This window comes from Tursiops truncatus, chromosome 2, assembly GCF_011762595.2.
Source record: "Tursiops truncatus isolate mTurTru1 chromosome 2, mTurTru1.mat.Y, whole genome shotgun sequence".
NCBI lineage: Eukaryota > Metazoa > Chordata > Mammalia > Artiodactyla > Delphinidae > Tursiops > Tursiops truncatus.
The window spans coordinates 30,452,252-30,467,656 of NC_047035.1; the positions used below are offsets into that span (position 1 = coordinate 30,452,252).

General features: G+C 40.8%; 1 protein-coding gene across 5 annotated transcripts in view; it reads right to left on the bottom strand.

Annotated features, from left to right (window-relative positions):
• RGS6 (regulator of G protein signaling 6) overlaps positions 1–15,405 on the bottom strand; it is a 585,560-nt gene that overhangs the window by 568,732 nt on the left and 1,423 nt on the right. The gene's annotated exons all lie outside the window — the stretch shown is intronic.

Below are 15,405 nucleotides of genomic sequence, written 5' to 3' on the forward strand. Positions count from 1 at the left end.
TCCTGACCAAATTAAATAAAACCTCACGTGAAAGGCCTGGTTACTTCAGTTCCTATTACCAGATACACTGTGTTTGGCTTTCAGCAAAAACTCATGAGCCATGCTAACAGGCAAGGAAAAAACACAATCTGAAGAGACAAGCAGTCATGAAAACAAGATACGACACGGATTTTGAAATTATCAGATAGGAAATTTAAAATAACTGTGATTAAATATGTTGAAGGTTCTAATGGAAAAAATAGATGGCAATGAAAGCAGAGATAGAAACTCTTTTTTAAAAAAAAAATCCTTAAAAAGGAAATGCTAAAAGTCAAAAACACTGTAACAAATGAAGAATGCCTCAGTGGACTCATTGGTGGACTCCAAATGGCCACGGAAAAATTCAGTGAGCTTGAGGTCAATAGAAACTTCCCAAACTGAAAAAAAGGGAGAAAAAAATTTTTAATGGAACAGAACATCCAAAGACTATGGTACATATCAAAAGGCATTAAGTGTAATTGGAGTACCAGAAGGAAAAGAAAGGGAAAGGAGAAGAAGAAATATTTGTAGGAATAATGACTGAGAATTTTCCAAAGTTAATGACATACACCAAAACACAGATCCAGAAAGATCAGAGACCACCAATCAGTATACATTAAAACAGAACAAAACAGATCACTACACCTAGACATACTGTATTCAAAGTGCAGAAAATCAAAGAGAAAATCTTGAAAGAAACCAGAAGAAAAACCTTAACTATGTAAAAACAAGGATAAGAACTACAGGGGGCTTCTCACCAGAAATCATACAAATGAGAGTACAGTCAAATACTTAAAATGTTGGGTTTTTTTAAACATCTCTATTGGAGTATAATTGCTTTACAATGGTGTGTTAGTTTCTAAATACTTAAAATGTTGAAAGAAAAAAAACACCAACCTGGAATTCTACATCTAGTGAAATGATCCTTCGAAAGTGAAGGAAAACTAAATTTTCTCAGATCAATACTGAGTGAGTTCATCACTAACTGACTTGCCTGCAAGAAATGCTAGGAGTTCTTCAGGCAGAGGAAAATCATATAGGTCAGAAACTTAGATGTACCAAATGAAACAGCAAATGTCAGGGAAGAAATAAAGGGAAATAAAACCTTTTATTTTCTTATTCTAAATTGATCTAAGAGAAAGGAATAAGATTCTTCTGAACAGTGTTCGTGGGACAGAAAAAAAATATTTTTAAAAAGATTAGCACATCAATGCCTAACACAGAGCTCTAAAATAACCCTTGACAATCAGCTAGTTCAAGGGTTGGCAAAGTAGGGCCCTTGGGACAAACCTAGCCTGCTGCCTGTTTTGCTTTTCAATGTTTTTTTATTGCGGTAAAAGTCACATAATATAAAACATACTACTTTAACCATATTTAACTGTACAGTTCAGTGGCACTAAGTACATCCACATTGTTGTGCAACTCTCACCACCATCCATCTCCCGAGTTTTTCACCTTCCTAAAGTGAACCTCTGTCCCCATTAAACACTAACTCCCCATTCCCCCTCTCCACCCCGACCCGTGCCTGTTTTTGTGTGGTCTGTTAGCTAAGAATGATTTTTACCTTTTCAGATGGTTGAAAAAAGTTAAAAGAGGGTTTCCCGGGTTTCCCTGGTGGCGCAGTGTTTGAGAGTCCGCCTGCCGATGCAGGGGACACGGCTTCGTGCCCCGGTCTGGGAAAATCCCACATGCCGCGGAGCGGCTGGGCCCGTGAGCCATGGCCGCTGAGCCTGCGCGTCCGGAGCCTGTGCTCCGCAACGGGAGAAGCCACAACAGTGAGAGGCCCGCGTACCGTAAAAAAAAAAAAAAAAAACGTTAAAAGAAGAAGAATATTTTATGACACATGAAAACTGTATAGAAATCGAAGTTCTCGGCCCATAAACAAAGTTCTATAAACGCCCATCTGTTTCCTTATTGCCTTGGCTGCTTTTGTACTACAAGGGCAGAGCTGAGTAGCTGCAGCAGAGACCATGCGGCCCACAAAGCTCAAAGCACTTCCTCTTTGATCCTTTACACAAAATTTTTTCTGTTCCCTGAACACGCCCAATCACTTAATTTTTCAGAGGCTGAAACCAAGGCTTGGGAGATAGAGTTACACTAGCATGTCATCTTCCTGGTCAGTAACAAAGCAGCATGAAAATGCAGGTCTTCGTATCCCAAGTGCCTGTCCTCTCACATTAGAGGACTTATATAAGTATGGATTCTAAGATCACGGTGTCTAATACTACTGACTAATAGTGACTAATATAACTGACTCTGGGGACTGCAGAATTAACATTTTATTATTCTCTTATTTCACATGAAAGGTGGCATGACTGCTACAGGAGAAATAGGAGTGATAGGGAAGCTTTGCCAGTTTCTATGCACAAGAATATGGGATGACTAAGAGATGAAGAGGACGGCATGTTCCCAGGGGACCAAGATGAAAAGTACTTGGATTGGCTTTTTTTTTAAGAATGTCAGTTTTATTCCTTGGGATTTTGTTTTTTTCTTTCTTCTTCTTTTAATTGTAAGAACAGGTAAAAATCAGTATCTTTAAAACTGGGCACTTAAATACGGGGTCCAGCTCTTTTATGACTCTACAGTGCATACGTGTGAAGTTGCAGTAGTAGGTTTTTCCCCTTCTGGAGATAGCAACACTTGACAAAAGAAAGATCTATTCATAAAGCTCACCAGGCAGGAGCAATATAGGTAAAGAAATAACAGCTGAATAGGTTCCTGAGGGTATGATTTTACTCATATTATGTAGATAGAAGACAAAAATAGTTCAACTTAGAATGTACCATATCCAACCCCTGAGAACAACTAGAAAAGTTGGATAAAATTTTAAAAGAAGTGCTCCCAAGGCAATGAGGACACATGAAGAAAAGGGAAGTGCAGAGGAGAACAGACATTCCATGAAACATTGCTTTAAGGTATCTTCTCAAATCCAACATCCACTCATGAAAATACTCTGAGCAAATTTTGAATGTAAGGGAACTTGCTTAATTTGATAAGGGGTATTTTAAAAACACATACAGTGACTCTGGAAGCTTTCCCACTGACATTAGGAATGAGACAATGATGCCCACTATGACCACTTCTATTCACCATTATATTAGAGGTCTCAGCCAATGCAACAGGCAAGAAAAAGAAATAAAAGGCACAATGACTGCAAAGGAAAAAGCAAAAACTTTTTTTTGCAGGTAATTGGATTGTGTACATGGAAAAGCCATAATAATCTACCTATCAGACCTGTTAGGATTAACAGGTGAATTTAGCAAAGTCACTGGATACAAGGTCAATATATATAAACCAACTGCATTTCCATATACCCACAACAAGCAATCAGAAAATGATATTTTTAAAAGATACCATTTATAATAGCATCAAATACCTTCAAAAACTGGGAATACATCTAAAGAAAAACATGTGATACATTTACAACATAGAGAGATACAAAATACTAACAGAAATGAAAGCTCTAAATAAATGAAGGGATTACCATATTAATACATTGAAACAGTCAACATTCTAAAGACATTAATTTTCTCCCAATTTGGGTTAGGGATTTAATGCAATCAAAATCCCATCAAAAGGGCTTCCGTGGTGGCGCAGTGGTTGAGAGTCCGCCTGCCCGTGCACGGGACATGGGTTCGTGCCCCGGTCCGGGAAGATCCCACATGCCGCAGAGCGGCTGGGCCCGTGAGCCATGGCCACTGAGCCTGCACGTCCAGAGCCTGTGCTCCGCAACGGGAGAGGCCACATCAGTGAGAGGCCCACGTACCGCAAAAAACAAAAAAAAAAAAAAAAAAAAATCCCATCAAAAGATGATTTTAAAATTTAAATAATTTAAAATAATGCAAATGGCTAAGAATAACCAAACTATTCTTAAAATAACAACAAAGCTGGAGGAGACATACTAATGGATATCAAGATTTATTATTAAGCCATATTAGTTAAGAGTGTGATATAAGAATAGACAAATAGAACAATGGAAGGGGCTAGAAAGCAGAGAGAGATCCACGATCCATGTATAAATGATCACCTGATTTATAACAAAGATGGCACTTCAGAGCAGTGGAAAAGAAGAGACTTTTCAATATGTAGTGCTGGGTTAACTGGATATACTTACGGAAAGCAAAGTAGATCTTTTTCTTATGCCATAGATTTTTTGCCTAAAGATAAAAGGCAAAACAACAGGGCTTCTATAAATTAAAGTGGGAAAATAGCTTCATGACCCTTAGGGTAGGCAAAACTTTCTTAAGCAGGCACAGAAAACAATAACCATAAAGGAAGAAACTGATAAATTGGATTATTAAAAGTAAGATCTCCTATTCATCAAAAGAGAGTCAAGTGGAAAGCCACAAAATAGGAAAAGACACTTCAAATACAAATAACCGGTAAAAATATTTGTATTCAGAATTTGTTTTTAAAAAAACCCTCCAAATCAATAAGATAGATAATCCAACAGAAAAATAGGCAATAAACTTGAAGAGGGAACACAAAAGATTAAGTAAAAGCAACAAAAAATTACTAGCAAGGCACAATAATCATTAGTCACCAGAGCAAACTGAAACCACAATGAGGCACCACCACCCACCCACCATAATGGCTAAAATTCAAACATTTGACAATCCCAAGTGTTGACAAGTATGTGGAGAAACTGAAACACTCATAAACTGATGATAGGAGTATAAACTGGTACAACCACTTAGGAAATCTCTTTGTAAGGCCCTCCTAAAGTTGAACATTATGTCCCCATGTCCCAGCAATCCAGTCGTAGGTGCATACTAAACAGAAACACATTCATACGTGCACCAAAAAACACACTAGAAAAAATTACAGCCGTATTATTCACAGTAGCCCTAAACTGGCAATGTCCCAAATGCCCATCAACAGTAGATGAATAAACCGTTTGTGAAATGTTACAGAGTAGGCTGCTATACAGCAGTAAAAATAAACTATGGCTACATACCACATCATGAATAAATCTCTCAAACAGTACTGTGCATAAGAAGCCACAAAAAAGAGAGTATATACATTAAGTGTAATTCCATATATATTTCACATATTTCAAAAATGAGAGTGCTATGGTGTTAGAAATCTGGTTAGTGGTCACCACTGGGGAAAGGGGGGTATGTAGTCCCACTGGGAGGGTGCATGCAGTAGTTTCTGGGGGAATGGTAATAAATATTCTCTTACTTAACCTAGGAGTGACAATATAGATGTATTTACTCTTTGAAAATTCAGTGAGCAATGAGTTGTGTACTTTTCTGGAAAGAGTACCAATATTCTGGGAAAAGGATATAGGACAGAGTATCTCTGATTCTCATGGTGGCACTTGAGCCATCTCAGGTACAGCCATGAAAAAGTGATGTAGGGCTTCCCTGGTGGCGCAGTGGTTGAGGGTCCACCTGCTGATGCAGGGGACACGGGTTTGTACCCCGGTCCGGGGAGATCCCACATGCCGCGGAGCGGCTGGGTCCGTGAGCCATGGCCTCCGAGCCTGCACGTCTGGAGCCTGTGCTCCACAATGGGAGAGGCCACAACAGTGAGAGGCCCGCGCAGGGAGATCAGCTCCGTGCTTTGTGACCGCCTGGAGGGGTGGGATAGGGAGGGTGGGAGGGAGGGAGACGCAAGAGATATGGGAACATATGTATATGTATAACTGATTCACTTTTTTATAAAGCAGAAACTAACACACCATTGTAAAGCAATTATACTCCAATAAAGATGTAAAAAAAGAAAAAGTGATGTAATTGCAGAGATACAGTTGCAGGGATGGTGGAGGAGCCAGAGGTTGTATCTGTCACCACTATATACATACACACTTACCCCAATGTTTGTGTGTAGGCGTAGACCAGGAGCAATAATCACTGAACGAGAGAGCTGGTATAGAAGTGAAACAAGATTAGAAACACACAACTGAAGGAATGCTTCACATTATCCAAAAGCTTTATTTTGGGTATTGAAAGTCTTCCAACTCACAAAATATCTCAGAACTTCCAAAGAGTAGTTGAAATACTCTGCACTTGCTCTTAATAACTTTCTACTCCCCAGCAAATAAAATCCAAAGTCTTCCAGCCAGGTTAGAAGATTGAGGCAGTTACTGTATCTTCTTGCCCAGTGTATGTGTATGTGTGTGTGTGTGTGTGTGTGTGTGTATGTATACATATATATATGTGTATATAAATACACACACATATATATGTGTGTATATATATGTATATATATTTGCTGTTAAATTTACTTCTTCTGATACAGAAAGATGGGCTTGTAAACTGTCCTCAGCAGAATATGCCAAATCACTGGGCACACTGATTGGACCAAGATAGATATGTGATTCTAACCAGGACCAATCAGGGTCCTTCCTTGAGACTGAGATAAGAATACTGGAAGAAAGAAGGCCCATTCCCTGTGAGGGATTAGGCTGAAAGGATATGAGGGGAGGGAGATTAATGACCATCTTCTTTTTTTCTAGTGTCACAGAAGAAGGATATCAAGACGATGAGGTGTAAGAAGTGCTGATGATATCACTTAAGTCCCTGGATCCAGCCATGCCTGAATTCCCAGATATATTAGTCAGATAAATTCCTTTTTTGCTTGAGTTGGTTTGAATTTTGTTTTAGTGCAGTCGTTTTGTTTTTTGTCTACATCCAAGAGAGCTCTGAATCACCATTAACATCATCACCTTCATCATATATATGTGGCATTTAATCCCTTCAACAGACTGGCCCCAATTTGCATTTCTAGTCTTATCAATCACTATTCATCTTCATATAACCAACAACATGACCAATCTCAACCACAGGAAACATTCCGCAACTAAGAATTACCAATAAGTAAAGTTCAACTTAAAACAACCTACTTCCAAACACACTTTTGATAGCCAACTGGTCATTCCTGTTAAGGACAATTAGAAAATATAAGAAACTGGGGATTCGAAATGGATTTTTTTTAAGTGGGGGAGTATGGCAGATGGCAGGCTGAAGAAGTGGTTTTTGCAGAGAAGCTTTTGAAAGCTAAAGGAAGCCAAAGAAACGAAAACCTAGAATTAACAGCATATGCTTTGGCATGAAGTGAAATACCCTATGCGTTGGGGTGAGACATCGGAGAACTTCCTAATCGGCCATGCCAAGCAAGTTAAATAAAGTTTAGCCCAAGATGTATCCACTTTAACCTTAAGCCATAGGAAGATCTGGGAGTCAGTGGTCAACCTCTCAGTCTGAAAGTCTAAAAGGCATTGAACATTTGGACAGAGATCCTGACATCGTGGGGAAAAATGCCCATTCGCATGGGAATTGTTCATTGACTATAATAAAGCAAAACCAGTTACAAGCATTTCACTGCAAGGGAGCAATCTCCTGAATAACAGTAAGAAGTAACTAGAAATTCATTGTGACATACCCTCTATTATCAACATAAGGTGAGGAAAATGTCACTCAATCTACTTTGTTTTCTCATTTTACTTTCAGTAAACGTAAATTTAGATTGCCCCATCCCTGTTTCCCCTTAAATTCTAAGTTCTTTAAAATGAACTTCCCTGCCTGAAAGGTCTTTGAGGACGGGACTCTCAGTATAGAGGTATTAAAAATCCTTTGCACACTTTGTCACTTCTATCCTTTCACTTACACTGAAATGCCTCAAGCACACTTTGACCACCTCTGTCCCCTGCCGCATCACTGCAGATCCCCAACTCTGCAGGTCCTCCAACATCCAATTCATCCATTCAACCTCTTCAGTGAAATCTCCCAGTGGGAAGTAATCCCTCCCCCATTCCATGTATACATGCCTGTCTTACCACATTCTGTTTCTCCATCTTTTTCCCCTCAACAGAATTTTAAACTTCTTGAAAACAGAAGCCATATCTGATTAATCATCATCTAGAAAAGGCCCTTCCGTAGTGGGACCACTGTCATCACGAACAAGGAGCAGAGACCTTAGACTAACTGTCGCCTGGGGTAGGAACACCCCCTCCCCTTCCCCCATCCTCCCCCACCCCCAAACTAAGAGTGACTAAGGGCTTCCCTGGTGGCGCAGTGGTTGAGAGTCTGCCTGCCGATGCAGGGGACACGGGTTCGTGCCCCGGTCCGGGAAGATCCCACATGCCGCAGAGCGGCTGGGCCCGTGAGCCATGGTCGTTGAGCCTGTGCATCCGGAGCCTGTGCTCCGCAACGGGAGAGGCCACAACAGTGAGAGGCCCGCGTACAGCTAAAAAAAAAAAGCGTGACTAAACCTCAGATTTCCAGGAATACTCTCTCTTACAGGAATGCCTGCGAAGCAATCACAGTTTCTCAGCCCTATTCTGCACCTGGGGAGAGCACAGATCAATAGCATTAAGCTGCTCTGTCTAACGTCACAAACCCCTGGCTACAGGCAGGAACCAGCAGCCAAGTCCCTAAACCACCTGCCATTCTGAAAGTTAAAAGTGCCTTCCCCTTAAAAAAAAACTCCAGTATAATCAATAAATGTATCTTTTGTGAATGCATCCTTTCTATTCTGACCAGCTGCTGAATCAGTCTTTGTTTTAGGATGTATGGTCAGCAAAATAATATAACGGCAGCTTCCTGCTAGGTTTGGAATCTAAATGCTCTAGCACTTACATAGTGGCTCCAGGGAAATATACACAGTATACTGTTTTTAAAGTTGTTGTCTTTCTTCTCCAGAGGTCACAAGAAGAAAAAGCACTGACAGCTCAAACAAGCGTTTTGTTTGGATTGGGCATTGTAGATCCCTGTAATATTTTTCTAATTAGAATTAGTTGCTAATGACTAAAATGGATTAAAAATGGATGACAACAGCTTTCTGAGCAGCACATACCCTTTGCTTTAACACAGTCCTTACCTGCCCCTAATGCTTCCCAACCCTGAGGTCCAGCACCAGATGCCATTCATCGTCACACATGGGTGGCTGTTTGGCTTTTAGAAAAAAAGAAAGTGTTATTTGGTACCCATGTCTCTTTCAAAAATGGGGCAGAGGGCCCCATGTTTCAAGAAACTGGGGATAAACACATTTCTTTCTGAGAGTAAAAACTTTCTACATGTTTTACACACAAACAGAGCATGGTTTTGATGAAAAAATACAACTTAAGTTACCACTGTGAAAGAAACCTCACTCCAATAAAGATGTTTAAAAAAAAAGAAACCTCACTTGTTTCACTCATCTGTTTTACCTAACTGGCTCTGTGTTTGAGTGTGCAGCCCATTTTCTAAGGCTTTTCCCTTCCTTCATTCATTTCACAAACAGCTCTCAAGCAATTACTATGAATCAGAAACTGACAGATGTTGAAGCTACAAGAGGGAATAAAACAGAGTCCCTGCTCTCAGGGAGTGTACATGTTAGCGGACAGAGACAGACAAAATACAAATAAAAACATATAGTGCAATGTCATGGTGGTAAAGCTCTAAAGAAAACTGGAGCAGATAAGGCAATACAGAGCACTGTTGAGGCAGGAGTTAATTATTTTAGCTACGCTGGTCTGGGATGACTCTGATGATGAAGATTTTACATTAGTTTTTACTCTGAAAGCAAACAATAATTGGTTTAATTATTATTATTATTAACACCTCTTATCTGAAAAGATTGCTGTTATCCCCTCTCTTCACCTATGAAATTTCTGCCTATTTCCCAAAGCCTCTCTTCCAGGTCTGATTATACAGTGTTCTCTCTCTGAACTGGACTGTACTTACTGTCTTCATCATCTATTTGCTACCCAATCTGACTTATAAAATTCCGTGCATTATTTTCCTAAACTGTCACTGAACATCCTTTGTTCATTTTCTGTTTATTTCTATTTCTCTCCAAAACGACTGAAATGAACTCAAGGGAAGGGTTTCTGTTCATCCCTGACCTTGTGATATATCAGAGAGACTTGGGATCTTAGGGTCGGATAAGATCTGGATTTAAATCTTGGTTTTAATAACTCAAAAACTACCTGACCTAGGGCAAGTGGCTGAACCTCTTCTTCAGCTTCAGTTTCTTCATCTGTAAAATGGGAGTGATACCACCTAATTCTTGTTAAACTCTTTGATCTACAACAGGCTTTACATCTGCTAATTCTAAGGTCAGTCCACTGCTGTATGACAGATCCGTAGCTCTGTAGGCTGGGCAACTTCTGGCTCAGGAAACCAACTTCTCTCAAGCATTTACTATGAGTGTTGCCTCATGGTGGGGGCAGGATAAAATTATGGTTAAAAAAAAAAAAGACCACAGCCTAGTGGGAGAGACAAACATGGACGTATAATTACAAACTAGGACGAGGACCTCACTATACCATGGATCTCAGGTGGATCTAGCCAAGCAGAATCAAGCAAACAATAAGAATGGGGGTTAGAACCATTTGCACCTTGCATATTCACCTGTAACTGCCCATGCGCCTGTACCCAGACCAGTCCATGCACCCACATCTGGTCCAGTCTGCACATCTGCACCAGTATTTGTCCATCCTTCCTTCCATTTTCACCCACCCATAGATGTCACTCTGCAAGTCAGTAACTCAGCAAATATTTACCAAACCCCTACCATGTGCCAAGCACTATAAGAGATACCAAGAAAAGAGAGGAAAATAGCACAGGGCCTTGTCTGGGTGTGGGTCACGGTCTGGCCCAAGAGATATCAATGTAGCCGCAGCCCCTATTTTTCACTTCTCTTCCTGCTGGTGACTAATGGCCTTTAGGCTCATGGAAACAGATCTCTGGCTGCCACAGAAGAAGATCATCCTCACTCCACCCTTTCCACTTCCAGTGTTTGGGCCACTTGCTTTCTTACATCAAGTGTCAGAACTATGGAGTAAGATTCTCCAAGGAACTTAGGAGTTCCTCAGCTGCTAGGCTGATGGAGCAAGTCCTCAGGAATAGAAGAAAGTTGGAAACGATTGCCCTGAAATACTTAGTATTTCCCAACAGACTCAGGCTGGAGGAGGTCACAGAGAGGATGTGGCTTCCAGTTGACCTGCAAGTTGAATCCCGGCACTCAGGAGGCTCCTCACTCCTCCCCCATGCTTGGAATGTACATTCTGCCCACCATCCCCCTGGGGAGCATGTGCAAGGATGCAGCCTTGAGAGAGAGAGAGAGAGAAAGGTGTTGTTGAGACCATCTGGACTGAGGACTTGACTGAGCCCAGTTAAAGCCTCAGAGTAGAAACACAGGCCTGAAAAACATAAATTTTTAAGGTTCTGGATGGTGGGTACAGAGATCTACCCCCCAGGCCCTGTGGAAGACAAGCCTCTTATGTAAGTTTCCTTGCTTATTACATCTTTCACCTACCAACCTGGAGGTCTCCCTCTTTCTTCCTTCTCCTCCCCTTCCATGTGTGGGGACCAGTTTCAGATTTCATTCAGGGAACAACCAGGGTTGTAACTCATTATCAAAATTCTTAGAAAACAGGAAGTATGGTGTAACAGGGCCCATCTTCTCCAGCTACTGGGCCTCCTCTGCCCTTCTCCTCACAGCCACACATACTCAAGGGGTATACTTTTTATTTTTATTTTACAGACGAGGACATTGAGGTTCAGAAACACAATGAACAGGGTTTAAAATGCCTGTTGTGCTACTTAAAGAGCTATGGATGGTAGCTCTGTGGGAGCTCGGGGCTGGCCTGGATTGAACGCAATACAGGCGCCTGGGGACCTCTGAGGGCTGCCACCACCCATCCACGTTCATACAGGACACTCTCATCTCAGGAGCCTCTGATGAACGTGTGCTTTCCCCTGTGCAAGAAAATAGCCTCTAAGGGTAGGGCAGACAGCAGTGGACAAGGGAGCTCTACCATGTCAAAACTTGAAGGTGGCTTTTTCCTTTGATGGTTTTACCAAAGTATTTCGAAAAGCCCAGACAGCTGTCTCCACCACAACTCATTTGAATAGCCTCACTCACGGGAGCATCTACTCTGCTCATATTCAAATATTTACACATTTTTCAGTTTCCATCTGTAAAAATGGGTGTCCTCTGCACCCTGTGTTTCTAACACCAAAGTGGAAGGAAGGGATTCATTTTCTAGCCACAAAGTAGCCACACAAGGAAGACCAACAAGTTCTGAGTGTGGCGTTTCAGCCAGCTGGAACCTCCTAGCTAGCAAATGCACTCACTCCGCGCCCTCTTCCCTTGTTTCCTGGGTCATAAGATGCAGTCCTCCCTCGGAGACTGGTCAGGATGCTCTAAGGAGCACTGTTCTGCCTTTTGGGGGGATGGGGGCGGAGTCTGGGCCACTGCTTGCTTTGTGGGCTGCCTTGGTAGTTGGGATAATTAATAGTGAATTTCCTCCCCCTTACTGGAATGTGCATGTGGTAGAAAAAGAATTGCCTCTTACAGGTCTCAGGGAGGCAGCTGTGAAGCATTGGAGAGGCTTCCTGGTTTGTAACATCTCAAGCACCTACTCTGAGTTGTTACTTGATGTAACTCACTTGGTTTAATGTGCACTTTATCTGCCTACTTATGAGCAGTTTTGCTGTCTCTACAGTTGGAAGAACTGGGTTTCATGACTGATTATTATTCTTATTACAGATTTAATGGTTCCAAATTGTGGACGATGATCTCTTTTATCCTGACCACTTCGGAAAGTTTTTTTCCCCATGGAGAAAACTGATAGCAGTTTGAACAAAGTTTACTGGGCACTTACTGGCAGTTACATTCCTAGGCATGGGGCAGAGGGATGCAAAGAAAAGTGCAACAGTGTTTCTGCCCCCAAGGAACTTACCATCTAGTTCTCAGGGTGGTCCCCAGACCAGCAGAATCAGCGGGACCATCATGCTAGAAATATAAATGCTCAGGCCCCATTCCAGACCAACTGAGTCCAAAACTCTGGGGGTAACCCCCAGCCATCTGTGTTTGAAAAAACCTGCTTCAAACAAAGATCATCCTCATCAAAGGTCAAAACGACAAGTATGTGGTTAGCTTATTGAGCTAAATCTAAAAGTATGTGGTTAGCTTATTGAGCTAAATCTAAAAGTGTCATTTGTCCTTTGAGGAAACAGGCCCAGAGCCCAAAAGCCACATGAGGAGTTGGTGGAGAAACTGAAACCAGAACTCAGGTCTCCCACCACCACCCCCAGCCCTGCATGGCCAAGGTTCTTTCTGTTTCTTTTCTGTTGCTTTAAATCCTAAATCTTATGGGGAGCCAAGTTTTGCCAATCCAAAGTGCAAACACTGGTTTTCAAAGACAACAGAGAAACTGGTCACTTTGAAAATAAAGACCACTAACAAAAATTAAAACCTGATATATCAAAGCCATCCAGCAAACTTGCAGTAATTTCCCAAACCTTTAACACACATCCAAGTTTCATTTACAATTTGAAAATTGCGGGGGGCAGGGGGGGCGGGATAGGGAGAAGGGTAAAAATACAAGGAATAATGTGATCAGAATATAGTCTAGAAAAATATATAGTATGCGGAAATGTCAACAGTGGTTCACCTTCTATGGGAGAATTACAAACGATCTTCCATTTTTTCCTTTGTATTTTCCTGAATTTTTCCCAATGGTTATTTATTACTTTGGTATCAAGAAAAAAGTAAAACCACTTTTTTGAAATGTTACATCCATAATCACGCAACATAAAGGTTTATTTTGTAATTCTATTTCTTTCCATACAGCAGGATAGTGTGTGTGTAGTAATTATTTATATCATGCCATATGTTACAATGAAGATGAAATTTGGTAAATATATTCCATCCAGCTGGCACTGAAAATGAAGAGGTTAAATGCTTTCCTAGGTTCAAAGCACTATGAATTAAGACGAGCTAACTGTGAAGCTAAAGGAAAAATTAATCCCAGTGTTGAGATCTCTGAGAGCAGCTCTTTTGAAAAACATTGATGTGACACATAGCTCCTTACTCATATCTCCCTGATGTTGAACCCCTGGCACAATACAGAAGGTTTGGCAATTCCTGGCAAAGTCTTAGGAGTTCAGGGGATAAAATGCATGGGAGAATATCAGAGAAATAAGAAAGAAAATGATCCTATTTTTATATAAAAGTCTGTTCCTGTGGACAGTAAGACATCCAAAATTACTGACAAATTTCATTGTCCTAAATAGCCTTTAAAATTTTTTTCTTTCTCAAGAAATGTTTGCTCATTTAAAAAAATATCTATATTTGCCATCTCATTCCACAAATCATAAATAAATAAATAAATAAGGACTGTCTCATTTAAAGAGATCTTTCTGCCACAGAAGCATTGTTGCAATGCTTCACTTGATAAGATAAATTTGTGCTGGAAGAAAACCTAGCATTGTTTTACTGAAACTCTCAGCAATATAAATTCCGTGCGTGTTAATTAAAGTTTCTTAAAGGAGACAGGGAAGTAAAGTTAAGAACAAATGTAATTACTTACTATGGAAAAGAAAACGCCAGTGGCTACCTACTTCAGAAAAATACCTCACAGAAGCTGACATTTCTAGAATTTCCAGACACTTTCAGAAAAGGACAAATTATTTGGGGTAAAAAAATATATATAGTAATACATCAACATTTATAGTACATAAGCTCACCAGATCTACACCACAGTTCAGCTTAGTAATATCAGAGAACGCAGGAAGAATTTACAAATTTACCATCCTGGTTTTCGCTGTTCAGCATGTGAGCGTTTCCTTACAAAGGTAAATCTCTGAAGAGTCTCCAATTTCCCTCAGTCCTCTACTTGCTTTCTCTCACAGGGCAGTCCCACCCATTACAAAAATAACAAATTAATAAAAAAGAAGAAAGAATATAACGACTATACCACTCACAGAAAGTTTCTCACCAACCCCCCAGTGCCCACTCCATATAATTACCTATCCACCTGGGAAAACTGGTCCATAAAAGCCTTACCTATTGAGCCAAATCTGACAGTTTCCTTTCAGTTTAACACTTTTTGACAACACACACAAACCTGTGGCTCAGACTCTAACTCCATCCGGACACTTATAAGCCCATTTCTTATTCTTCCATCTCTCATGAGCCCCCTCTGCTAAGAAAAAGGGTCCAACCCTTTTGGGACCCTAGGAAAGTAGGTCCCAGTTTACCTATTACTGCTTATTTTTGCAGTTTTACTTTTGGACTGCTAAAAGGTATTGATCAGAAACTATCTGCAGATCCAGCTGCTAAGCACTAATAATACTGAGGGAACAATTCCAAGCCAAGAACAATACCCAAAATATCTTAAGTTTGTAGCGTGGAAATGCCACTCGTCTCAACAAGAGAGAAGGAAACAACGTTCCTACTCCATCAAAATAAAAAATAATAAGTAGAAGATTCATCGTCTTCCATTCTGAACAAAATTAAATTTTCTGGGTCACTTTCCTTTCCTGTCTCACTGGGCCACTTCTTACGCAGCCTGACAGTGACGGTAAACACGGTCCTTCACACGACCCTTTCAGCTGTCATCCTCACGGAGCAAATACCCACCCGTCCCTTTCCTGCCGCGGTCCCCAA